We start from the raw sequence: 27,308 nt of genomic DNA, 5'->3' as shown, positions 1-27,308 counted from the left end.
TTATAATCCCAGCAGTTTAGGAGGCTGAGACAGGCAGATGGCTTGAGCCCAGGGGCCGAAAACCAGCCTGGGCAACATGGCGAAACCCTGTCTCTACAAAAATACAAAAATTAGCCAGGTGTCGTGGCATGCACCTGTAGTTCCAGCTCCTCGGAAGTCAGGAGGATCGCTTGAGTCCAGGAGGCGGAGGTTGCTGTAAGCCAAAACTGCACCATTGCACTCCAGCCTGGATGACAGACAGAGACTCTGTCTCAGAAAATAATAATAACATGACTATTATCAAAAGAATGAAAGACAGCAAATACTGGCAAGGATGTAGAGAAAAGGGAACCCTTGTACACTATTGGTAGGAACATAAAATAGTACAGCTGCTATGGAAAATAATATAGAAGTTCCTCAAAAAATTAAAGTACCATCGAATCCGGTAATCCAACTTCCAAAGGATGTATCCAACTTCCAAGATATATATTCAAAGGAAATGAAATCAGTAGTTGAAGGGAGAGCTGCACCCCGTGTTCACTGCAGGGTTATTCACGAGATGGAATCAATCTAAGTGTCCATCAGCAATGAATGGATAAAGAAAATGTGGTTTATATATTAAAAATTGAACACTATTCAGTCTTAAAAAAGAAAGAAATCCTGGCACTTGCAACAACATGGATGCATCTGGAAAACATTATGCTAATAAAGAAAACCCAGAACAGAAAGACAAATACTGCACGACCTCACTTAGATGTGGACTCTAAAAGACTGGAGCTCATAGAAGCAGAAAGTAAAATGGTAATTACCAGAGCCTGGGGGAAAGGGGAGGATGGGGAGTCCTGAAAGTATACCAAGTTTCAGTTAGACAGGATAAATAAGTTCTGCGATCTACTGTACAGCATGATGACTGTAGTTAACCTATGCTCCACTGTACTTGAAATTTGCTAAGAGAATAGATATTAACTATTCCCCCCACTCATAAATAAAATAAAATAAAATTACCTATGGTGGGGAAAAAGAAAGCCATGGTGACAATTGGAAGAGCTTTTCATTAAGGCAGCGTTGGTGAGTAGTTATGAAAGTAAAATGTAATCAGTTTCCAGTTCAAATTAGTAACAGGTTTCCCATTTGTCATTTATTTCAGTATTATTCTTTTGGTTTCTGTTTGGAAAAATATATATCATCCTTGTAATGTTTCATGTAATGTTTCTTGTAACATCCGTGCAATGTTTCTAAGCTAGCAAGACATGCCATAGTAGATTAGGGAGAAGACATCATTTTCAGCCACAGTATATTCATACATAGAAAGATAACTAAAGAGTGAAACTTAGTTTTAAGGAGCAATATTAATGAGAACCTAAAATTATCAGATATTTTACTTCTGTCAGCTGAGATTTGATCTATTCTGAAATTTTAAGTCCAAAAGCATCTATATTTCAATCCAGCCATAGAAAAGCAATTGTTCTCTCTGATCTTCTATTAGCATAGAAAGTAGAAAAAGTAAATATGTGCTTCTTAAGGAAAATTCAGAAATTTTTTATATTCCATGTAGAGTGATAAACAGAGGCTATGTTTAATAGAAATATTTACCATTTTACCTGTAGTTCCATAACAGCTTCCTGCAAATAATTCAAAATATCTCTTTCTGGCTGAGGATGGTGGTTCACGTCTGTAATCCCAACAATTTTGGAGGCTGAGGTGGGAGGATTGCTTGATCCCAGGAGTTCAAGACCACTTGAACAAAGTGAGACCCCCTCAAAACAAAAAATTTAAAAATTAGCCAGGTGTGGTGGTGCATACCTGTAGTCCCAGCTACCCAGGAGTCTGAGGCAGGAGGATCACTAGAGCCCAGAAGGTCGAGGCTGCATTGACTCCAGCCTGGGTAACAGAGTAAGACCTTGTCTCAAAAACAAAACAAAACAAAAAACAAAGTATCTCTTCCTACTAAGGAATCCTAATGAAGAAGTAAAGACTGTAGAACCACAACTGGAACAAACCTGAGATCATCTAGTTCAGTGGTTTGTTTTTTTTCTTCAGCTGTGGAAAACATTTTTCAAACAAAAACTTACACCGAAGGGCTGATCTATAAATAGGTTATGGTTCTGGATGGAGCAGCAGACACAGAGTTCCCCCAGCTTGGCTTCCCACCACACCCAACCCTACACAGTCAGCAAAGGACTTTTTCAAATCACAATATTAGCCCCACCTCAGACTCTTTTAGAACCAAGGAAACAAAGACATGGAAAGAAAATTTGACTTGGTCGAACTCACCTACCCAGCCACAGAGCTGAGGCCTCAGCAAGTCAGGACCTTTGTGGACACACCAGCCTCCCACAGCTCCATGTGTTTCCATCGGAGGCACGCCCCATCACCTCCCTGATTTGGCATTTCGCCACAGCACTTGTGACCTGCCAGATATTTATTTTATGTATTTATATATTTAAATATATGTTTATTCTTCTAACATGTTCGTTCTGTTTATTTTCTGTTTCTTCCACTAGACTGTAAGCTCCTTGAGGGAAGGGCTTTGTATTTGGTTTGTTCCCTGAGCTATCTCCAGTGCCTAGACTAGCTCCCATCTCATAATAGGTGCATAATAAGTAATAGTACCTGGAAGAATAAACCTGGCACACTAGGCCTCATATTAGGTCAGTCTCCCCGACTAGATTGTGAGACCCTAAAAGAAAAGAGCAAGTTTCATTCATTTGCATTTCCCCCACAGAACTTAACACAATAGGTGCTCTGACAACAGTTATTGATGTGAATTGACATTGTCTCACCTAAAACAACAAAACATATGAGGTAAAGCATTAGAGTTGTTGGGAGCACAAGAAATCTTATTTTGGTTTATTAAAGTTTAGATATCCATAAAGAACAGATTAATATGTAACAATCTTTATTTCCAAAATATAAATGAGTCAAGAAGAATAAATCCTTTGTTGTTTCTTGGGGCATTAAATACCATACATCAACAGTTTCAAAACTTGAGCACATATCAGCCTGAAGCGCTTAGTAAAACACAATTTTTGATTCAACAGGCCTTGAATCTGAGAATTTGCATTCTAACAGGCTCCCAAGTGATGCTGCTGCTGTGGGCCCAGGGACCCACTTTGATAACCAGCTGCCATTGAGTGACTTTTCACTGCTGTATGCTAATTTGACATTAAGTAAATATTCAACCTCTGGCACATGCTGAGCCTATAGCAGCTAAGTAGATGTTATCAATTCACATCTTTGGCAGCGCAGCTGCAATAAGAGAGGAAGGAGAAGTGCTATGATTCAGTAAAAAGAATCAAGTCTTGTTTATTTCAGTTCCTGCTAAATAGTTCACAAAAGAGCCATCAATCAGCTCATTAGAAAACTGACTTGGATTGCTTTTCTGTAGGATTGAAAATTTATGTAATGCCCTTGCTGGGTGATTCAATTAGCTAGAGCATACCATGTCACCATACACCCCACAATGAGATATATTCTAGTCACTGAACAACTTGAAAATGAGCAAACAACTTCCTAGTTATTCCAAATGTTCTAATCCATCTACTGACAGAGTCTAGGGAATACATTTCTCCTGATAATCATATAAAATGAAAGTTCCAATTATGAGGGAAAAAGAAGAAACTTTCTTTAAATAAAGATCCAATCTTGATTTATTTGCATGACTAATACCTCTATTCCCTTCCGCTACCCTCAGAAAAAGGGTTTATTTAATTCATTTGAGATAATTTATGCAAAATCAATTCATTCAACAAATTTTATTGATTACAGTTGATAAGCCAACCACTGTGCAAAAAGTAATCAAATATGTATAAGATCCAGACTTCATCCTAAAGAACTGCACAAAAACTGCACCCTAAACATGGCTCGAAGTAGGTGCCCAGTCAACGCTTTTGTCCTCAGGGAGAACACAAGTTTACCTGATAGGCATTTACCATCTAAAACTTTCTAATAGGAATTTGCTCTGTTTGTACTCATCTAAGGCTTTCTCAACTTGCAGCTGGAGAAATTAAACTCTGGAGTGTTTAAATGTCTTATCCTCCAGCAATTCGTGGGCCAAAAACCAGGATTAGAACTATGACTCCTTCGAATTCCCAGCAAGCAATGATCCTTACAGGTTTTACAGAAATCTTGTCCCACCTCCACCCAGCCTTCTCTGTTGGTGGCTCATTTTTTTTAGACACTGTTGATGTCATCAGAAAGATTCCTATTCTAATTTTCTGCAATATTTTTATATATTTAGAAAATGAGGTATCCCTTCCCAACCCTTTATTTCTGTCCAAGAAAGGAGGTGAGTCACTCCATTGAAGCTTGCTACAAATACAGCTCCATAATCAACTTCCCCCGGACACCACAAAGGCAGGCACTAGCAGATGGCAATGATTCCCAATCGCCAATTTTGCCCTTTTGCCAAGCAGCCATTTTCAGTTTTCATTGTTCTGGAGTTCACTAAGAAGATGGAAAAACTTCACTTTACCTGAGGTCACCTACCCAAATGTTTCTGTTTTCTCCTAGCTAAATGGCTATTGAATTTGAATTTGGCCTATAGGAAGCAGCAGGTTTTAATGGATGAAAATTTTGGTCTCAGACTACTTGTTTGTTTGTTTCCTTAAATCCAGACATCACTCTCCGTGCTTTATCTTAAATCATCAAATTTCTCTCTCTTAATTCCCTTTCATTCTGCAGTGGATAATAGTAATAATACAGAAATTGCCAACAAATGTATTACCTTCTCACTACTTGGAAAATGGAGATGTAGGGAGACAGCTATCCTCAGTTTAGTAAGATAAAACTCCAAATCACTGCTTTTGTGACTGTCTTTAGCATTTGAATAATGATGTGATAATCCACATGCTCATTGGAAAGAGGATATTTTCATTATTCCTTAATATTAGCTAGGGATACTAGGTAGCCGACAGCAGGTATTCATTTTCGTAGTCCAACTATTAACTTGTAAAAGTTTTTAATCATGAGAAAAATGGCACATGATGACTTCCTGTTCCTATGCTTCTGGGAAGGACACTCTCAGGAACTTCTCATTGAACCCGTAAGAAATCACACTAGATCAAGAAAGCTGCAGTTTTATCTGTGTGATTCCTGAACTTAAATTGACTTAAAAATAGGTTGTGGGGAGTGTATTTTTTCTCAAAAACTCAAAATTGGTTAAACATATTAACTAGGCAAGAGAAAATTATGTAGGTAATAATCTAATATGGAGTTTTCCAGAATTCTAGGTAAATAGAAAGGTGAAATTCATTGAAAGTGTCTTTTAAGATGGGCAATCAAAAACAACCAACCAGCGGTGTGCAGTACACTGGAAAGACACCAAAAATAGAGCATGTATATGATCCCTGCTTTTCAAAGAATTTTCTGTCTATTGACTGTTGCACTATTTATTGGAAGAATCAAGAGAAAGAGAGAGAAAGAGTTTTTATTTTAACCACTATCTCAGTGAAATAAAAGTAATTATCAACACAAATTAATAAAAAAATCAAAAGCAAGAAAAGAACCCTAATCAATAATATCAAGAAATTAGTATCCATTGTTCTTGGGTGTTAGTACTAGACAATCAGTCCCTTTTGGAACACAGCTCGAGACTTACAAATTGCAGTTAATGGTTCACAATATGACCAGTGGCATTAATATGATACAAAAGTGCAGGTTAACTTTATTGTCAAAGACTGAAACCTTAACTTTTATCTAATCACTTGGTTTTTGGGATCTTGAGTCTTGAGTAAGGGGACTTAGGTGCTTGAAAACCTGTAGGCCAGGACCCTAAGCAATCTTTCTTACCTGTGGTAGAAAGTCTCGCTTAGGAAAGATCTTCAGCAATTGGTTTCAACTGTTTAGGACAGAAACTACTTTTACCACCCTTTGCCTCCGATCACTAAAGGCTGTCATGGCAATAAACACTCAGGTAATTTTTGGTATAAAATTATCACTGTTCCTTAGATTTTCCAATGTAGAGAAAAGTTCATTTCTAACTTGTGATTCTAAATATCACCACCATATTTTTATAGAGTATGCTTTGTTTCTACTGATTTCAGCAACCCAGGCTAGGATTTTCAAAACACAAACTATACCTTGTGACCAGAACAGTAGAGAAGATGAATGAGGGGTCCTATTACTGTGCTGTAAGCATTTTACAAACTGAAATATGCAAGCCTTTGCCTCTTAACATTTATTAGTCTAGATTTTAGGAACACGTTACCCCTGGCATGATGCTTCAAACACATTTTTGTAGGTTTATTACTTTTCACGTAGTTTACTAAAAATGTATTATAATCAGTGCAAAACTGGATGTTACGTGCTAATCTTATCATGTTTAAGGATGTTTTCTTATGGAGAAAAAGTATATTTGTGAGTTAGCCTAAATGGTTTATTTCACTCTTCTTAAGAATGGCAGATAAACATATAAGCAAGCATAAATAGTGAATCTATTAAAAACACACATGGCCTCCTATGACAGTGGCCACCAACCTGAACTGCACATCAGAATTATCAAGAGAACATTCTGAAAATACAAATGACCGGCCAAACCCCAGGCTTTTAGGAATGAGGGCCAGAAATCAGTAATTTTTCAAGAGTACTGATGAGGATCTTGAATCACAGCTGGCCAAATTTAAGAGCAAAATTCTATAGTTATGCACTATTTTTGAGATATTTAATCTATTAAACTATGAGTGCATAGTTTTAATCCTGTATGACAACTACCTCTAAGTAATACATCATGAGATTATTTATACCTCCTAAGTATGCCACATTCATAATCATGCATATATCCCTCTCCCCCATTACACTCTCTTTGTATGTTGTGTTCTTCTCATTTTGCCCATGAGCCAAGTGAACAGGGAATTCTGTCCTACTCTGTTCAGTACAATGCCTAGAACATTGGCACTGAATAACTGTTAAAAATAACAGCAAGAACTGCACATTGCTTTCATATGCCAAAAATTTTTTCAGTGCAGGTATAGCAGGTTGAAAATTTACAGTCACAAATTATATGTGCAGGGGTATAACTTTTTATTAGTTTCTACAACTAAATTAGACCTAGCTCTTAAGGCTCCAATTACAGTCAACACAGAACTCAGAATTCTGCTGCCATGAAGTCTGTCTCTTTTAGATAAATATTTGATGAAACTGAATATTCTTCCATCCTGCTGGGAGGCTCACTGAGCATCCTGAATGGGTTATGTCCTCACAGCCTGGCCTCGCTGGCCTCTGACCTGTGGCTCATCCCTCCCGGCCTTCGAGTCTTCTATATGATCAACTGTTGATGATACCTGTGGTCTCTTCCACAGCCTTTGATCTTGAAGTGGGTGTACCTGTGTCCTCCATGCCCACCCACATGCCTCTTCCTGCATGTTTACAACTGCTGGGGAATGTTCACCTCTTCCTTCCTCCTCTAGCCAAGAAGTGAGGGGCTCTCTGAGATCACTTATCCTCCACATCAGCTCCAGCCTGAATCAAGCCTACACTGGAGGTTTCTATTACAGGCTTGCTGGGATAGTTTCCTTACATATTTTATCTGAGTATTTCTATTGCCACACCAGGTATTGACCCTAGGAGTTGGTAGAATGAGATATGAACCTTCTGGTAGCACCAGTCATTATTTATACACTTTTATAAAATGAGGTTCAAGAAATAATTTAGTGTTCATGGCCAGTATTTTTAAGTGAAATAGAAGAGGATATAGGCTAGGAAAGATCAAATAGAGTAGAATATATTGCAGTAGTGCTTTGGTTTTCCTAATACTGTATCAGGAAGTAAACTACAGTCACCCGATTTGGGGAGTATTGGTTCCAGGACCCCCACCCTGCCCCCACTGACGCTAACATCCATGGATGCTCATGTCCGCAGTATAAAATCATATAGTATTATAATATTTACATATAATTGCAATGCATATCCTCCCATATACTTTAAATCATCTCTAGATTACTTTTAATACTTAATACAACATAAATTGTTGCTATACTGAATTGCATTTTATTTGTATTACTATTACGATATTGTTGTTTTTAAAATACAAACGTATATTCATTCGCTAATGTTTTCTTGAAGGAACAAGGTGGTTGTCGTTTTTAAAGGAATCTATTGACTGGCGTTCCAAGTTCTCTTTCTTGCGTAAACCACATTCATGGTGTGTTATCTATAAATTCCAATGTCAGTTTATTTAAATGTAGACATGCAAAGTAATTTGAGTCCAGAATCTTTCTAAATTTTCACCATTTTTCCAATTATTTACATTGGTCTCACCCACAGCTACTTCAGCAGCAACCTTAACAGCTCATGTCTATCCAACCTTTACACAGCTTACCATTTTATTTTTAGAAAAATGACTCTTGTTTTCTTCACTCATACTTCGGCACTTTTTGTAACATTTAAATTACATAATTATAATTTCAAATTACGCTAACATAAATAGATTTGAGGAAACATCTAGAAAAGCTCTAGAATAGCTTATTGGTGTGAGAGTTCCTGTACTCAGGCAGCCTGACTGTGTTTTCAGGGGGAATAAAGAGTGTCCCTTAAGCTGGTGAGTGGATTAGGTGGAATTTTGTTAAAGGACTTCAACTATACTGAGAGAAAAAAATAAAAGACTCAAGATAAGATAAAGCAAAATGCGAGCTATAATAATTTCTGAAAAGCATTCCCATAGCATGAAAACAGCATTTTTTTGACGGGCAAAGGACAAAGCAGAAGTGAAGACGTTCTGGTTTCTAGACCCTGGTTAATTAGTAACCTTGGATAAATCAGCTAAACTTCCCAGATGGAGTTCAGTTCTTTTCTACTATAAAGATGGACTAAGTTTACATCAATTTCAAAACCCTGTTATCCACACTTACCCAAGATTCTTGTGAGTAAACTACGGATTAGGTGAAAGGAGAGTGAATCACACTCCGTTTCCTCATCTATAAAAGGAGGGACTTGGGATCGGTCAGCAATTCCTCAGGTATGTTTTGCAGAACAGTCATAGCAGTCATTTCAAGCAATGGCTAGAGGTACTCTTCAAAAGAGTTCAAGGACCAGACTGTTTTGCAAAATGCCGTGGTAAAACTATTCAAAAGCTTTCTTTCCAAAACTTCAAACCCTTTTGTAGAGTAAAGGGTGCTGTACCTCTAAGTGAGGATTATGATAACCAGCTTCCCTCAAACACATTGTGCCAAACCTCTTCTCACAGAATATCTCTCAGGACTAGAGATCCACATAACACACTTTGGGGATCTTCTGACATGGCTATTTTTATGGTCCTTTTCTAGTTCTTAATTCACTGCTTAGCTGGGGCCTATCGCATTGTCTCATTAAAACTTTTAACAAACAAGTGATTTGAAATTTCCAGAGGGGCAATGGGAATAATTTTTAAAAGGCAAAACCTTGAACTAAGTCAGGAAGAAAGAGGGAGAGTTACCATAGCCTTCTTTAGATGTTTCCTTGTTACCAAGTAATGAATACCCCTCAAGTTGGTAATTATAAACAAATTTTTGTACGGAAATGGTATTGATAAGGGTGACTTCCCAATTATCTTTATACTTTTTTTGGTTCTTCCCTTTATTCAGGTACATTTCTTTTTTTTTTTTTTTTTTTTTTTTTGAGATGGAGTCTCGCTCTATTGCCCAGGCTGGAGTGCAGTGGCGTGATCTCGGTTCACTGCAAGCTCCAACTCCCAGGTTCACACCATTCTCCTGCCTCAGCCTCCCGAGTAGCTGGGACTACAGGCATCTGCCACCACGCCAAGCTAATTTTTTGTATTTTTAGTAGAGTTGGGGTTTCACCGTGTTAGCCAGGATGGTCTCGATCTCCTGACCTCGTGATCCGCCCGCCTCAGCCTCCCAAAGTGCTGGGATTACAGGCGTGAGCCACCGCACCCAGCCTATTCAGGTACATTTCAACTGTCCTGGTTTATTTTTCTAATGTCAGGGTAAGAACTAGTTAGAGAAAATGGAACAGATATTAAAATAATAATAATAATGAATAATAGGGCCAAGGTTTCTATTAAGAAACCCCACAAAGCCATGCATATTCAGTAGTCCAGAAAATGTATCTACTATGCCAAATGAGTGGGGTACATGCTTTTATTACTTTTATATTTTATGTGCAAGATGTAAGTGAGCAAGATCCAAAGTATGTCTTGAAAGACGGAGTGATCTTAAGGTTTCTTAAGGAGTGAAAAGCACTTTCAAGCATTATCAATTAATATTTGTATCAATTATATTCCTTTATAAAAATAACATATTTAATCTTAACAGCCTTGCTTTAATTATGAGGGCTGTGTGTCCCTCAAACACTGATTCATTAAGTGGTTAAACTATAGGAAATCAGGAGCATTTTCTCCTGCTTTGAGTAGATTCTTTAACCATCACTAAAAACCCACCAAATGGTAACTCCAAGAATGTCGATGATCAATGCTATTACAGTTCAACTCCATAGACTTAGGCTCTGAGGCAGGACTAGGTGAAACCCACGGGTTACATTTTGTCTTGGCTTAACCCCAGGCTTAAGGACTCCCATAAGAATAAATACAATTTCTAAAATTCTATTTCCCTAAAGGGTTATGTCATTCTGAAGCCAAGCCAGCATTGCCATAGTGTTTGCAGACTTCCTTAGTGCCACCTACCACATCGCCACTATTGACCACAGAGCCATCAAACCTCATCTAGACCTGATCCTGCACTGCTTGGCCCTTGGTGGGCTGTGGAGCAGTGCAACATGCCCTATTTGGCCTTGTTCTGGGTAATCTTCTGAAAAAAGAGATCAGTCTAACATGCTATAATTCACAGCCATTGGTTACTTAGGGGATTTATCCCCACTTAATGTAAATGCTCCTGAGAGTGCATCTTCTCAATTCTGTTGATGGCGTCAAAGGAACAGAAGGAAATTCTCACTAGACTAGGGTCAGGAAGGAAAATTTTTCCTTAAGCCCAGAGTTTTAGGGTTGATTAGTGATGTTTCCTTATGAAAGTGACCCTTCTCTCTAGGAGATCATGCAAATGAGACTCAGGCCAGTATTCAGCCCCAGGATAGTGTCTCTTTGTTTTGTTTTTTTTGCAGAATAGTTCTAGAAACACTAATGTTTCTAACATTGCTACCTTTGCCATTTCAATATTGCTATTTTTCCAATGAGGCATCTGGTGTGAAACAAAACAACAAATTAAATGTTACGAGTCAGCTATTGTAGGAGGATCTTCTAAAATGTTTTTCGTGGTACTATCACTTCCCCCTGAAAGGAATGGTCAACCTAACAAACCCACAGACATCTTAGATTTCTCCATTCTTCCTATAAAACATCCAATAAGTATTAGACCCAGTGGAGTGAAATACGTGCTGTAAATATGGCTCTTATTTTTTGTGGTTGCGTCTAAGGTTAAGAGAATTTTATAGTGTGATTCATCTGAGGTTTAAAAGATCTACTGCAAAAGAACCCTAGGACCATTTTCCGCATGCATATTTGCAGCATGAATACTGTGCTAGTCATATGTAAATCCATGGGTGTCCATACATTATGCTTGTAATGTTATCTCAATTTTCCTGCCTCTAAAATAGAGGGATTTGGACTTAATTATAAATAATGGTTTTTGAAAAGTATTTTTAGCTGGGCGCGGTGGCTGACGCTTGTAATCCCAGCACTTTGGGAGGCCGAGGGGGGTGGATCACGAGGTCAGGAGATCGAGACCACGGTGAAACCCCGTCTCTACTAAAAATACAAAAAAAATTAGCTGGGCGTGGTGGCGGGCACCTGTAGTTTCAGCTACTCGGAGAGGCTGAGGCAGGAGAATGGCGTGAACCCGGGAGGTGGAGCTTGCAGTGAGCCGAGATTGCGCCACTGCACTCCAGCCTGGGCGACAGAGCGAGACTCCGTCTCAAAAAAAAAAAAAAAAAAAAAAAAAGAAAAGTATTTTTAAAAATATGATTGCATATCCTTTTTTAAAAGGAGGTAGGTTCCCGTAATCTAATTGGGTCAATTACCACGTTCATGTTCCCAGTGAGCTTCACTTTCTACTGGGTTTGCTGTTCATTTCTTCAGCTCAAGTAGCATTTGTAAGCAGGTCATTGATTTTTCCATATTTCCTTCCCTCAGTACATCCCCAAATATCTCCATTCATTTATTTAATTCAGTCAGTAACAAGATTAGAGTAGAGATAGAAAGATGTACGAGAACTGGTTCTTGCCTTCCAAGAGCGTGCAATTGAAAAAAGAGTACCGGGCGCTAAAGGAATATCTTAAACACAGTGTACACATGGTGAATATTTCCTCACAGGCAAAGTGCTTCTGGGTCTCAGAAAAGAGGCAGGTCACTCTCAGCTGGAATTAAGAGAGCTGATCACTCTCAGCGAAGGTTTCATGGAGGCAGGATTTGAATGAGTCTTAGAAGATCTGTGGGATTCTGAGGGCTTCCCACTGAGAGGAAGGCTCAAGGCCAGGAAGACTTCCCCTAGTGTCTGGTCTAGAAATCACAAATATACGCATGGTTTATGTAGGAGAAATTCGGCTGACACACGTGGAAAGATAGATTGGAGCCAGCTTCTGGAGGACTTTGAATATCTGACATCAGTCTTTAAAGTTAAACTAAAAGAAACATGGCACGTTTATGAGTAGGTCATGCTAGTGCATGGTGGGGGCTGAGCAGAAAGCAGATACAGTACTATAGCTCAGAATATGAGACAAGCACAGTAATACAAATTTGAGGCCGAGCCAGATCTATTGTGAAATTTATAGAAATTGAAAGAAGAGAGAAGATGGAAGAGAGATTCATTTATCCATGAAGTGAACATTTATTGAGCACCTACTGTATGCCAGTGTTTTCTAAACATCCATCCTTTATATAGCATCATCATGATTTTGGCCAGGTCCATTTCTACTGATGTTATATTTTAACTTAATAGTTTTCCACAAATAGACTTAGTTTTATTTGAATACATTTGTTAAAAGCAACTTGAGATTACTTCCATTTGCCTTGCCATTTGGGATAAAATTAACCATAAAAAAAGAACAAGGAAAACAAAGCAAGCTACTCATTTCCAGGTAGATTACTGTGCCCACTGAAACCTGCTTAAAAGGGAGGAAAAACAAATGTTAAAGGGCTGTTCAAAACACACAATCAATTTTTTTCTGCTCTGCCTGAACTAAAAGGATTAAAAGAGAATGGAAATGGAAATAACTTTCTCACTGTGAAATTCAATGCTGGTATTGAGGTTCTGTGCTCTAGGCAGCTACTGTGCTGGGAAGTGGGAATGCAGACATGCACTTCACTTTATTCTCTGAGAGCTTGGTGGAGCGGAAAGACAAGCCCACAAATGAATGTTGCAAAGTGCGAGAAGAAAAACCTCAAGAGTACCACGGACACCTTAGGGTTCTATTGGCCAACTGAGAGGTTGAGGCATTCCTATTAGACTTCTCCTTCAGCTCATTATCACTTGGGAATTATATCCTAATTCTAGGGTTTAATTTAATTGCCACTCCATATGTATGGATTGCTTCCCTCTCATTGCGCAGAACTAATGTAATAACCCATTTGGTTTTCTGAAAAACACAATGAAGGAGGGGGAGATTTCTTAGACTGAGCAGAAATGTTAAAGTGAAAATACCCCATGTAGGTGGTAAAATATTGCCACCCATGAGGACGTAGGGGACTGTGGGTCAGATGTCAGATCCTTCCTCCTCACCATATCTGTGTGCTGACATAGGTGAGCAATCACATGTCTCACAGCCAGCAGCATGGTGGCCAACATCCCTAGGGAACCAGCTCCAGAGTTCCTTCATGTGGTTCAGCTTTTATAGTTTTGGGAGATTATAAAGCTTGTTATTGACAAGCAGTGGATTGGGTGTAAAGCAGAAAGTGTATTGTCCTTACGTGTAACTGTGGTCACCCCACAGTGGGAGAAGAGAGGATGAGAAGGAAGGAAATGAGTGTAGGAGACAATTGCAGAGCCTTACTAGATTTGGACAGAGCTCAGTGTGAAAAGTGAACGAGAGATGGTGGGTGGAGGAGCAGTTAAATTTTGAAGGATGAGTAGGAGCTGTGTAGGCAGGGAAGGGCATTGCTTAAGTGGAGGACGTAAGCACCATCCTCAAAGTCATAAAGAACAGGGAGCCAGGGTGGGTAAGGAAAACTGCAAGTCGTTTGGTGATTGCAGCCCAGGTTTGAGGGAGCGGCAGAAGGGAGGAGGGATGAAGGTGGAGGGCGTTCACAGCAAGGCCACGAGGGGCTGTCAAGCTATGCAAGGGTGCTAGTCGTCATTTTGAAGGGAAAAGAGACCGTTTTGTTCAGGGAAGAGACATGATCAGATTTGGAAGTTAGAAAGATCATCCTGGAGGAAGGAAAATGACAAGGTCGAGGGGGAGATGGGAGAGGCGAGGTGGCTTGGACAGAATATCTTTGAAACCATTTCTAAATATCTTTCTCCTTGTCCTTTTGGTTATCAGTACCCGAAACCAAATAAGGAATATCCAAAGGCGGGATTCTGTTACATCAAACTCCCACATTGAAGAAAATAGCTTTCTGAGGCTAAATTCTTTTTTTCCTCTAACCAACCCAATCTAATCTAACACAATCATGTGTGATTCCTCCTGCATCCCAAGGGCATAATGTTCCTCTTTTACAAGTCTTGGAGTATCCATTTATTTATGAGACACAAAAGTGAGCCCACAAGCTGATAGGCTTTCTTCCCCTCCTTTTGTTTTATTCATTCAGGGTTTACTGAGTGCTCACTCTGTGCCTGGCATTGGGGTAGTTGCTGAGCAAACAAGTCTGACTGTTAAAGAATTCTCGTTAGGAGGGAAGACTGAATAATGTGCAAATAACTACTCAGTAGTGAAGCAAATGTTTAAAAGGTGCTAAAGTGTTATTTCCAAAGGGCCTGGTGCCCAGAAATACAGACATCTGTGCTGGAAAGTAGAGAGATAGTTGGGGGTCCTGAGGAGGGAGCTGATGAGAAACAATAATGTCGGTATCAGGGCAGACAGAATTGTCATCAGTCACCTCAAACTTCCAGCAACTCACAGGAGAGACATACTGTGTTGCCAATGTCAGATTTCTTTTCCACATCTCCTGTTCAATTATTTTATAAGCTTTGGGGTACAGAGTACATTTCTTCGGTACAGTCCTCCATTACTTATGGGTCCAATCTTACAGCATATCTACCTGCCACTGAATTCCAATCCTTTTTGCAGAGTTCGTATTTGTACTTACAAACATTTGTCTCCACAATTTATTTCTTCAGGGTTTTTGGTTTGTTTGTTTTTGTTTTTTGTTTTTGCATATATGCCATGATGCAGAGAAATTCCCAGGGTCTAAACAAAAATCAGCCTTGATAGAAAGGTTAAGTTACCTAATTCTAACAGGACACAGGATGTTGATCATGTTTTTAAAAAGGTGAAGTAGCAGCCAGCTATATGCCAAAGATCTTAGCAGGAAAACTTGCAATTTATAGATCTGATTTTTCCTAACAAGCTTTCCCAGGGGAGAAAAACAGAGGTAGAGGGAGAAAGAGAACAATACATTTCTAAGCTCACACTAGCGGAAAGTGGGATAGTGAGAGAAGATGCCTTCTTTCTGGTTAAAGATGCTATGGTAGAAGGAAACTAGACAGAAATTCAAAGCAATGGGAAAGACGTTTTCTGAAATTGGACCAAACCTGGATACAGAGTGTAAGGAGACTAAGAAAGCAATAGCAGCCCGAATTTTGAATCTCAATCCCTAAGTAAGCATCCAAAAGGTTTCCTCAAATACGAAATTAACGATTTTCCTTCAAGCAACATCCTTTTAACATTCTTGCTGTTGCCCAAAGCCACTTCTCTGACTTACCCAGGTACCATTCATTCTGGCCACAGGCACTCTTGCCAGCGCCAGTTGCTCATACTCAGATCTGGTCTGCTGGAATATAGGCTGCTTGTTTATTTGTCTGGGAGATGAAACTTATAGCCATACTTCAGTGGAGTTTTTTCCTGACACAGATTTGGGTAAAGGAAGCAAACCCCTTCAGCAGTCAGAGGAAAAGCTGCCATGGGCGGGAGTTGCTAGACAAACACCCGTCAGTGCAGACTGCCCATAGGATGCCACCCAGTGAAGTGTTTATTATGGGTTCATTTCCCCTCTTTATTTCTTTCACTTGGCTTGCAGGTCTTTGCTCATAAGTGTAGTGTAGGACGCCTCCCTGAATGAAGTGAATTGCCTCCCACCCTGTGCCAACATAAGCAGATGGTGAGAAGTGGCCATACGGAAATTGGAAGCTCCAGGTTAAGCTGAGAGGTGTGAGCATTTTGTATGGAGAAGTTCATCATTTCCTCCAAATTGCTAGCATCCTTTACTTTACTTTAAATGGCCTATCTAAAGTGTAGATGATGTATACAGTCAGCCTATGTACATGTCTCTGGAATATACATGGCTTCCATGTTTTCAATTATTGTCTTATTGGAGAATAACAATAATAATAGATGAATAATTTTATTTCTAGTTCATGTTGGAAAGCGTGATTTTTCTCCAGTGTCTTCTTAGTGTGCTTATGTTAAGATATATTCAAGTTAAAGGACATTGCCTAACTGCACATCAGTGATAGCAAAGCAACAGATTTGCTGCATCACACAAGGTCAGCTTGCCACCCCCATCCCCAGCTGTGCTGTATGCAATTTATGCAGCCATATGCTGCAACCTTGGTAACATCCCATCACTGTGTTGAGTGACAAAAGGTAACATTTGTCATTGACAGTGTAGTGGTGCCTAAACTGTGAGCTCTGGAATCTGACTTCCTGGATTAACTACAAGTAAATTATTTAACTTTCCCATACCTCATTTTCCTCCTCTGGGAAATGAAGATAATAAGAGTACCTGCTTCATAGGGCTGCTGTGATAATTAAGTGGGATAATACATATAAGATGCCTAGGACAGGGTTTACCATGAGACGTATCCATTTTTCTAATATTTTCTGGAACATATTGCTGGTCAAGCATCTCAAATACAAAAATCCAAAATCAAAAATGCTGTAGAATCCAAAGCTTTTTGAGCACCAACATGAAACTCAAAGGAAATTCTCATTGGAGCATTTTGGATTTTGGCGTTTCAGATTTGGGATGCTCAACCAGTAAATAAAGTAAATTGCAAATGTTCCAAAACGTGAAAAAAATCAGAAATTCAAAACACTTCTGGGTCCCAGGCATTTTGGATAAGGGATTCTCAACCTGTAATGAGTGCAAATTTTGCTATACTTCCTCTTTAATAAATAAGCCAATATTTTTGTAAAACTTTCAATGCCTCCAAGTCAGCAAAGAGTTTATAAAAGATTGCTTACAGAAGGCAGTTATATGTCATCACCTAAGACATGATGCCATCATCAACATTTTATACACAATATTTTTGTTTATTGTCTGTCTCCCAACAGAAGAATATAATTGTCATGAAGCCATGGACTTTTGGAATTGTGTTCATTACTGGACCCCTGTTCCTAGAACTGTACCTGTCATTTAGTAGATGTTGAATAAATATTTGTTGGGGAAAAAAAATACATGAATGTTAGCTCTTTTGCTAGCTTTTGTGGATAACTGAGAAGTTATTTTCTGCATTGGCTCTCTTCTATATCAAGGTTAAAATTATTCACATTGTATCTACAGGTCTTGGTAGTGGAGAGAAAAGGTTGTGAGTAGCTATGGCCTTGAGCTTAGCAGCATTCCTCAGCCAGCATTTTTGGCTTTGTAGGGGCAGAAATGTATGATACCTTTCCTCACCTATCATAATGGTCACTCCTATAACAAAAGACAGGTTAACAAGAGAAAAGCATAATGAAGGTAATCAAAGTTTTATGTAACATGGGACTCCTCAGAAATGAAGATCCAAAGACCCAGGGAAAACTTTTTTTATTCTTCAGTTTGATGAAGAATGGACAGCGGTGTAGAAATGTGATGGACTGGCCGGGCGCGGTGGCTCACGCTTGTAATCCCAGCACTTTGGGAGGCCGAGGTGGGCGGATCACGAGGTCAGGAGATCGAGACCACGGTGAAACCCCATCTCTACTAAAAATACAAAAAATTAGCCGGGCGTGGTGGTGGGCGCCTGTAGTCTCAGCTACTCGGAGAGGCTGAGGCAAGAGAATGGCGTGAACCCAGGAGGCGGAGCTTGCAGTGAGCCGAGATTGAGCCACTGCACTCCAGCCTGGGTGAAAAAGCAAGACTCCGCCTCAAAAAAAAAAAAAAAAAAGAAATGTGATGGACTAAAGGGTGTGATCTAATGCTGATAGACTGACCAGGGGACCCAGCGAGGCCTGAATGTTCAAATTCTTCTTAACCTCTTTGTATAACCCTCCTGAATATGGGGCAGGGCCCCTCTGGAATGAGGGTCTTCAAGGGAGAAGGGGGAAGGCAGAGAGTGACCTTTCTAGGTTTCATGGCTTCCCTTGGAGGAGAGGGGTTCCAGTTTCTGTGACACACCTTGGGAAGAGGAATTATGGTTGCCATGACTCACTTCATGGGAGAAAGACAGGTAGGAGACAGGAGGTTGGGAGAAGGTCGAAGAGACATTGCTTCTGAGACCTTTCCGATGTCCTTCAGTCCACAGTACTCAGCACACCAAGGTGCCATACTCTGGGGTATCATGTTCTGAGTCTTGACAGCTTGTACAAAGCTGCTGAGTTATGAACATGATCTCAGGGCCACTGATCCGTACCTGATGGTATGCATTCCCAGAGGGCAGCTTGCTGGTTAGCTTCTTAAACATCAAATGTTTAAGCTGGATGAGACTTCTTGTATTAAAACGAGACAATATGATGAAATATGGTAGTATTATCCTTTTTGTATATTCATCTTTTCTTTTAGCAGCTAAATCTTTCTTCAGAAGAAAGTCTAAAAGACGGTGGAGATGCACTGATTGACAGTGGTCTCTGCTGTGATGTTCCTGGCAGCCTAGAGTCTCTTGGTGCTTAGCAGGAAAGCTATTGAGGAGCAGGAAGAGCATGTGCTTTAAGTCTTACGACCTCAGTTGAAGTCCTAGCTTAGCTGCCTACTAGTTGTGCCCTGTGGGCAAGTTATTTAACTTCCATGAACCTCAGTTTCTTCATCTGTGAAAAGGGAAGAAACCATGTCACACTTGCAAGCATGAGAAGGTGCATATATCAAGTTTTCAGCACATACATGTAATAAGTCCATTAATAAAGCAAAGCTTGTATTTTTCTAGATTCAAAAATACTAGTTAGATAATTCTGTAGCTTACCGAGTGGCCTTGTTGCTCACAACAGAAAGAGAAAAAATCTTCCCTCATGACAAGAGTGGATTAGCAGCCAGGTTCTACCCAAAATGTCCTTGTCTTCAGCGACATACCGAGAATTTGGCGTGGATGTTTCAACAACAGTTTCTTCAATCGTTGCCATTGTAGTTCAGGAGCCTCTAACTGTGGAGGAGGTAGAAGAAGGACAAATGAGCCCCAGGACAGATGCGGCCTGTGTGCTGTGGATGAAATAGAAAAGCAGGCTTTAGCAGTCTTCATTAGCCGCTGCTCCAATACTTCCCGATCAGCACAGTGGCTCCGCTCTGTACGGTGCTGGCGGTAACGATGCGTTATTCCCAGTACGAAAATAGTCATTTTACTTACAAATTATCACACTGTTCCCATGAAAATATCTTGTTTCCCAAGCAGGAAAATTCCCATTCATGTATTTATTTGGCTAACATTTATCAAATGCATCTGTGCGTTGGGACACACAGCTGATTCTGATGCACACTCGAGTTTGAGAACCATTGTTACAGTCAGCGGATGATATCAAGTAAGGGAAAAAGCATATTGACATATTTTACATAATACAGAGGTATCTGGGTATAGATTTGCTACCTCTACTACAATTTGTTTCCACAAGGGATTAAAGTGGTTTATGAGATTATGTGTGGGTGTGTGTATGTATGTGTGTGTGTGTGGAATAAACATACAAGGGAAATACAATGATAGTAGAATAAAAATGGAAAAGTACTAAAACCGTCATGATTTTGCCGTAGCTTTTCCTAATAATCTTCCTGGTATTCAAGCTGGTGGAGCACACGCTGCTCGAAGTGGAAACATACTCATCTTACAAGAGTAATAGCACCTGCACGATTAAAGGCAGTTGTTAAGCACACAGTTTTGTTAATACTGACACCTGAGAGGAATTTACCACATGGCACTGTATTCAGAAGTCACTCTTTGCTGAGACAGGCAACATCTCAACAGTAAAAACCATAGCAAGTATAAATGCCTATTTCGTATAGTTCCCTTACATAGGCTAGTGGCTTAACATCTAAGAGCAGTTGAAAGGGACAAACAAGGAGGTCAAGTCTGTAGCTCTCAGACAATCTGGCCAACATCTGAATAGTATCATCAAAGATCATATCAGAGGTAGAAATGGAAGGCCTTGAAAAAGTAAGAGGAGTACTCACTCCAGTAACACATATGCTAAACTGGGAATGACACAGAGAAGATTAGCATGGCCCCTGCACAAGGATGATATGCAAATTCATGAAGCATTCCATATTTTTAATCCTAAAATTCGTATAGAACCAAAAAGAGCCTAAACTGCCAAAGCAATACTAAGCAAAAAGAACAAAGCTAGAGGCATCACATTACCAGACTTCAAATTATACTACAAGGCTATAGTAACCAAAACAGTAAGATACTAGCATAAAAAATAGATACATAGATCAATGGAATAAAAAACAAAACCCAGAAACGACTGATCTTTGACAAAGTAAACAAAAACATACACTGGGGAAAGGATGCCCTATTCCATAAATGGTGCTAAGAAAATTGGATAGCCATGTGCAGAATGAAAACTAGACCCCTATTTCTCACTGTATACAAAAATTAACTCAAGATGGCTTAAAGGCTTACATGTTAGACCTGAGAGAATAAAAGTTCTAGAAGAAAATCTAAGAAAAACTTCTGGATGTTGGCCTAGGCAAAGAATTCATGATTAAGACCTCAAAGATATAAATGCAATAAAAACAAAAAGTAAACAAATGAGATTTCAATTAAACTAAAAAGCTTCTGTACAGCAAAAGAAATACTCAAACAGACAGCTTACAGAATGGGAGGAAATATTTGCAAATTATGCAACTGACAAAGGACTAATAACCAGAATATACAAGGAACTCAAGCAACTCAACAATTTCAAAAACCAAATAATCCCATTAAAGAGTGACCAAAGGACATGAACAGACATTTTTCAAAAGAAGACATACAAGTGGCCAATAAACATATGAAAGAATGCTCAACATCACTAATCATCAGAAAAATGCAAATTAAAAATGCAAATTAAAACCACAAGGAGATACCATCTTATACCAATCAAAATAGCTATCATTAAAAAATCAAAAAATAACAGATGTTGGCAAGGATATGGAGAAATGAGAAAATGTCTATACACTTTTGGTGGGAATGTAAATTAGTATAACGTCTATGAAAAACGTATGGAGAGTTCTCAAAGAACTAAAAGTAGAACTACCATTTGATCCAGCAATCCCACTACTGGGTGTCTACCTAAAGAAAAAGATACCTGCACTCATGTTTATTGCAGCGCTATTCAGAATTGCAAAGTCACGGAGTCAACCTATGTTCACCAATAGATGATTGAATTATTATTATTATTATTATTATTATTATTATTATTATTATTATTATTTTGAGATTGAGTTTTGCTCTTGTCACCCAGGCTGGAGTGCAGTGGTGCAGTCTCGGCTCACTGCAACCTCCACCTCCCGGGTTCCAGCGATTCTCCTACCTCAGCCTCCTGAGTAGCTGGAATTACAAGCACCCATCACCAGGCCCAGTTAATTTTTGTATTTTTTTAGTAGAAAGGGGATTTCACCATGTTGGCCAGGCTGGTCTCGAACTCCTGACCTCAGGTGATCCACCTGCCTCAGCCTCCCAAAGTGCTAGAATTACAGGCATGAGCCACCACACCCGGCCAATGATTGCATTTTTAAATGTGGTTTATATACACCATGGCATACTGCTTAGTCATAAAAATGAGTGAAGCCATGTCTTTTGCAGCAACATAGATGGAGCGGGAGGCCATCATCTTAAGTGAAATAACTCAGAAAAAGAAAGTTAAATACCACATGTTCTCCCTTAGGAGATAAATAATATGCACACATGGACATAAAGAATGGAATAATAGACATTGGAGACTCAGAAGCATGGGAGGGTGGTGAGGGATGAGAAATTACTTAATAGGTACAATGTACACTTTTTGGGGGATGGCTACACTAAAAGCCCAGCCTTTACTTCTACACAATGTAACAAAACTGCACTTGTATCCCCTAAACCTATAAAAAATTATATATATATATATAAATATATATATATAATTTTTTTATATATATAAAAAGCCAGAGGAGAAAGGAAGTGGTTAGATTTGAACAAAATATGGAACAGGAATTGCACACTGTCCTAAAAACCTTGTCTTTGAAGAATTTGCTGCTCTGAGCCAGCTACACCTCCTAAATTGAGATGTTTTCACACTCCTTAACTCTTGCATCTTCTAGACTTCTTTTTTCCAAAGCCTTTTACTTGGTGCATTACATATGCGACATGTACCATGCAATCTAGCACTTGATTAGATTCTGACTTGTATTGTTTGCTGATTGTTCACGTTCATGTGATTTATTTTCTCAACTAGATCGTAAATTAGATGAAGCCTATCATTTCCATGATTCCTTTAGTCAGAGAATATTTTAAGAAGGAGGTTATATTTGTACCTACTCTTCAAGAAGGAATAAGAATTTGTACAGAGAATGGAAGTGAGTATTTTAGAGAGCATGAAACACAGAGTCAATGGGGAATGTGGCATATGGGGAAGAATACAAGGAGCCCAGTGTCACTGGAGCTGAGCTGTGTGGAGTATGGAGTGGGGAGACAGGGCTGTCTGGCAGATGGACGCCAGGTCAGGGAGCCTCCCACCTTGAGTCACATTCAAAGGCTTAGATTATATTGAAAAAGTGTAGAGGGTCTGAGAAGAATTTAAAGTGAAAGAATGGCATAATCAGGTAGCAAAGGTCATATTACAAATGACCTTAGCAGTATGAAATTGTGTGTGTGTGTGTGTGTGTGTGTGTGTGTGTGTGTGTGTGTGTGTTAGAGGTGATAAGAACAGTCATTATGGCCTAGTGATTAAGAACATGCTGTGTTCAAAATTTAGTAACTAGGGCTGGATACGGTGGCTCATGCAGATAATCCCGGCACCTTGGGAGGCTGAGGTAGGAGTACTGCTTGAGGCCAGGAGCTCGAGACCAGCCTGGGCAGCATAGTGAGACCCCCATCTCTACAAAAAAATGAAAAACATTGTCCAGGCATGGTGGCACATTCCTGTAGTCCCAGCTGTGCAGAAGGATTCCTTAAGCCCACGAGTTCCAGGTTACAGTGAGCTATAATCCTGGGCATCAGAGTGAGATCTTATCTCTAAATAAAAAATTAAAAATATATTATCTCAGACAAGTTATTTCCTTTTTAAAAGTCTGTTTTCTTATCCAGAGACTAGTCCCTACCATATTGGGTTGTTTGAGATTGAAATGAGATCATGCATTTAAAGTGGACAACACGTGCCTGGTATATAGTTATGATTCCTAGAGGCAGAGACCATTCCATTTTTATTCACTTGATATTTATTGGTTACCACTTTGTTTTCCCAACCAAATCTAGATGAGAAATAAGGAGTAGACTTGAGGGCTTAGAACAGCTGGAACAGAACCAGGACACCCATCATACTATTCCTAATCAGCTTTGGGAGTAGAGCCAAGAGTGGACACTGGGAATTTGCCATGGCACCAGTCCCATCCCCAGCGACACTCAGCAGCCTTTGTGTCGAAAGAGAGAAGGACAGTGGCATCAGTCTTTGATGTATATTGTCCACAGTGAGTGAGGTAGAAGGATCATAGAGCAAGGGACCTGAGGGGGCTAACAAAAAAAGTTTGACCTGCTGTCTCTCCTAGGCTGGCAAGGGAGGAAGTGAAGACCACCAGGGATGGATAGAATGGGAGAAGAGGGCAGAGCTGAGGAAACAGTGTATGGAATAAACTATCATGAGAACCATCAGAGGGCAGGAAAAGTGGGAGCAAGGTAACAAGAAAACTTATGAGACAGGAAGTTGAAGGTGTAATGTTAAGAATCTTCAATTCTTGCTACAGTGCCCAGTGCACTGCATGTAATAATAACTATTCAATAAATAGTTGTTGAATTAAAGTCATATGTATTGATTTGATTTGACTTCATGCTCAGTACAGTCAAAGACTATTTGGCTGATACCTTACAGGCCAACAACACTCTTATCTGCCAAAACTTAATCCAGAAATAAGCTGGTGCAGTGGTGCACATCTGTAATTCCAGCATTTTGGGAGGCTGAGATGAGAGGATTGCTTGTGCCCAGGAGTTCAAGTCTGCAGTGAGCCATGATTATGCCAGTACATTCCAGCCTGGGTGATAGAGCAAGACCCTGTCCCTAAAAAAATAAAATGTAATACAAACAAAAATACTTTAATCCAGAAACAATGAATGTCATCATACTTCTTTCTCTATCACAGCAAAAAATGTTTCAGAAAGTTGACTGGATGTGGATTTGTTTGTTTAAAATTTAAGACTGGGGGTAGAATTCTAAAAGACAATAAAAACCAGTTCCAAAATGAAAAAAGTTAAAAGGGTCAGATTGCTAGATGTGTGAAGAGTCAGAATAAGGCACTTTAAAAATGATGGGAAGACAGAAGCAGAAGGAAGGGGCAGTGTTTGAGGAATTACAAATCTAATTCCCATTAACAGCAACTATTGCAGAGGTCAGGGCAGGCCAAACTCACTGAAGGAAAAATACTCTGTAAGGTTTCAAAAACAGCCGATTGCAGAGATTGTCCTTCTCACTTCCTACATGGTATCTGACCACCCCTCTCTCAAGCAGGCACTGATGATAGTTTTCAAAAAGTGAATGTATAATCTGAATTAGCATGCATAATGTATCCAAGCCAATAAATACTTAAATGGGTATAAAGCTGTATGAGGATAACTTAGCCAATTCTGTTGGGGCCACTTCAGAGACTGACTCACATTGGCCCCACTCGGATGTACACCACAGTGGTGGAGGTTCTGTATGCTTGCAGTTACCCACTGGGCAGGAGGGTCCCCTTTACTTGGATGAGTAAGGTTTTGTGGGCCTGCCCTGGTTCTGCTGCAGATGACCACAGATTCTCACCCTCTGGGCAGGGAGCCAGGCCTGACTAGACCTACAAGGCCATTAGGCAGCTTCTGTCTGTTTCTTTCCCTGGGGTTCCATGGACTCTGGACTGGCTCCTCTCTTCCCTCCACACACACTCCCTCTGTAGGGCCCATGGCTAACGCTGCCCCACAGTTCAATAGCATCAACTCTGGCTTCCAGTGGGGCTGACATGGGCCCTTCCTTTACTTGACCTTGAAGATAAGCTCACCAGAGCTGGAATCACTGGTGATTCTAGGACATCCCCACCTAAATTTCCCAAAGTGAGCATCTCATTAGCTCAGCGAAGGCTCTGCATGGATGCCCCTGAGTCCAGTCTTCCATCAGCTCAGAGAATGTGGTGATCGCCTTCAACAGTCCTGGCCACAGTGTCATCAGGAGATGCTGTGAGTAGGGAAGAAATTCCCAAAAGCAGGTGTCAGCTGAACAGCTACCACAAAAGGGCTTAATGTCTGCACTTTTGGGGTCTCAGCACTAAGGAAAGTAGATTTGTACAGCAAACTTGGTAAGAAGAGCAACAGCATTTAAAGAAAGAGACTTTATAAGAGAAAATTTGATTCAGGTAAATATATATATATATATATATATGCATGTATGTATATATAAAATCTGGCTGTGAAACAAGTTGTCTAGAATGTGCCAGAACATGTTCACAAGACTACTCAGCTAGTCATGAGCAATCTAGACAAAAATAACTTGGTTTCATCAGAGGCTATTTCCACTGCTTCTTTTCAAGTTGCATTGTCATATTGTTTTGATTGTCATTGTTTTTGTGTTTTTCCGTCTTCCATCACGGCTGTCTTTAGGTACCATTAAACAGCTTTATTCTGTCATCATTTCTTCTTTCTCCTAGGTTTATCAGTAGTTTGCAAGTTTTTCCCAACTTTTTTTGGAGTAAACGCTGATGAGTTTTTCTCTTCTCTGTGAATATTCTACCCCCATCAATTGTACCCCCATAAGACAGGCTGTCCCCCTGCTGCAGCGCCTCCTGAAGGGCACTGTCCATCCATGGCTGGTCAAGGTAACCACAGTCTCCTAACTGGCTCCCAAGGGAATTCATCTGTCCATTTAGCTGAGATAACCAACCCTCTCCTGGAAATCCAAATAAGAACAATTCCATAGGAAGCATATCTCCGAGGTCCCATAGAGTCAGCACAAGCCCATTTGAACTCTGTCAGTCCAAAATAGGAGATTCTTCGTTTACTGCCTGGATTATCTTCACATAAAAATCACCTCCTAAATTCTATGACATTTTTCTCAACCACCAATATCAATGATGACCTATTAATCATTTTTCAAAGAACACTACCTCCCACCTTTTTATTCTCAAAAACTGTTATGAAACCACTTTTTAAAAGCTTTGTGTGGAGATGCAGGTGATTGTAATTGTGCTGCCTACTGTGACCAAATTGGAGAAGATTTCAGTTGAGTCGTTGTTGTTTTTTTTTTTTTTAAACAATACCATATCTTTTGAAAAGGAAATGCCTCCGAAGGCATTTATGTGTAGGAGCAGACTGATTGACAGAGGTATTCACAGACGAAATCAAACTGCAGATGATTAGGACAGCAATTAATGTTAATGAAAATCCAAAATACATTCTGCATCTATAAAATGGCTCAGCATTGTACTTTGAGTAATATAATTGGTATATTTCAGAATGTGCTTATTCAAAGGTATTCTAATAGTACTTGTATAATTTTAAGTACACAACACATGAAAATCTTCAAGTAAGGAAGCCTGGAAAAGTGAAAGAACATGACATTCAGTTATCATCTGCAGGTACAATTTCAAAAGGTCAGAAAATATCCTAACAGTGGGCATTTGGACAATGTTAACTCACATTCTCCCCTGTTAAGTTTTCTGTTTCTTTTTTTTTTCCTTTTTTTTTTTTTTTTTTTTTGAGATGGAGTCTCGCTCTGTTGTCCAGGCTGCAGTGCAGTGGCATGATCTCGGCTCACTGCAACCTCTGCCTCCTGGATTCACGCCATTCTCCTGCCTCAGCCTCCCGAGTAGCTAGGACTACAGGCGCCTGCCACCACACCTGGCTAATTTTTAGTAGAGACGGGGTTTCACCATGTTAGCCAGGATGGTCTCTATCTCCTGACCTCATGATCCGCCAACCTCAGCC

General features: G+C 39.7%; 1 protein-coding gene and 1 non-coding gene across 3 annotated transcripts in view; both read left to right on the top strand.

Moving 5' to 3' along the window:
- The window catches only part of DLGAP1 (DLG associated protein 1), a 529,488-nt gene that overhangs the window by 102,979 nt on the left and 399,201 nt on the right, over nucleotides 1-27,308 (top strand). The window lies entirely within an intron of this gene.
- LOC129461167 (U6 spliceosomal RNA) lies at nucleotides 20,358-20,464 on the top strand. Its single transcript, XR_008650408.1, has one exon. It is a non-coding gene; the product is annotated as a U6 spliceosomal RNA (small nuclear RNA).

Source organism: Symphalangus syndactylus, chromosome 1, assembly GCF_028878055.3.
Source record: "Symphalangus syndactylus isolate Jambi chromosome 1, NHGRI_mSymSyn1-v2.1_pri, whole genome shotgun sequence".
Classification (NCBI taxonomy): Eukaryota; Metazoa; Chordata; class Mammalia; order Primates; family Hylobatidae; genus Symphalangus; species Symphalangus syndactylus.
The sequence above is the reverse complement of the archived record's forward strand: the minus strand, read 5'-3'. Positions and strand labels throughout refer to the sequence as shown.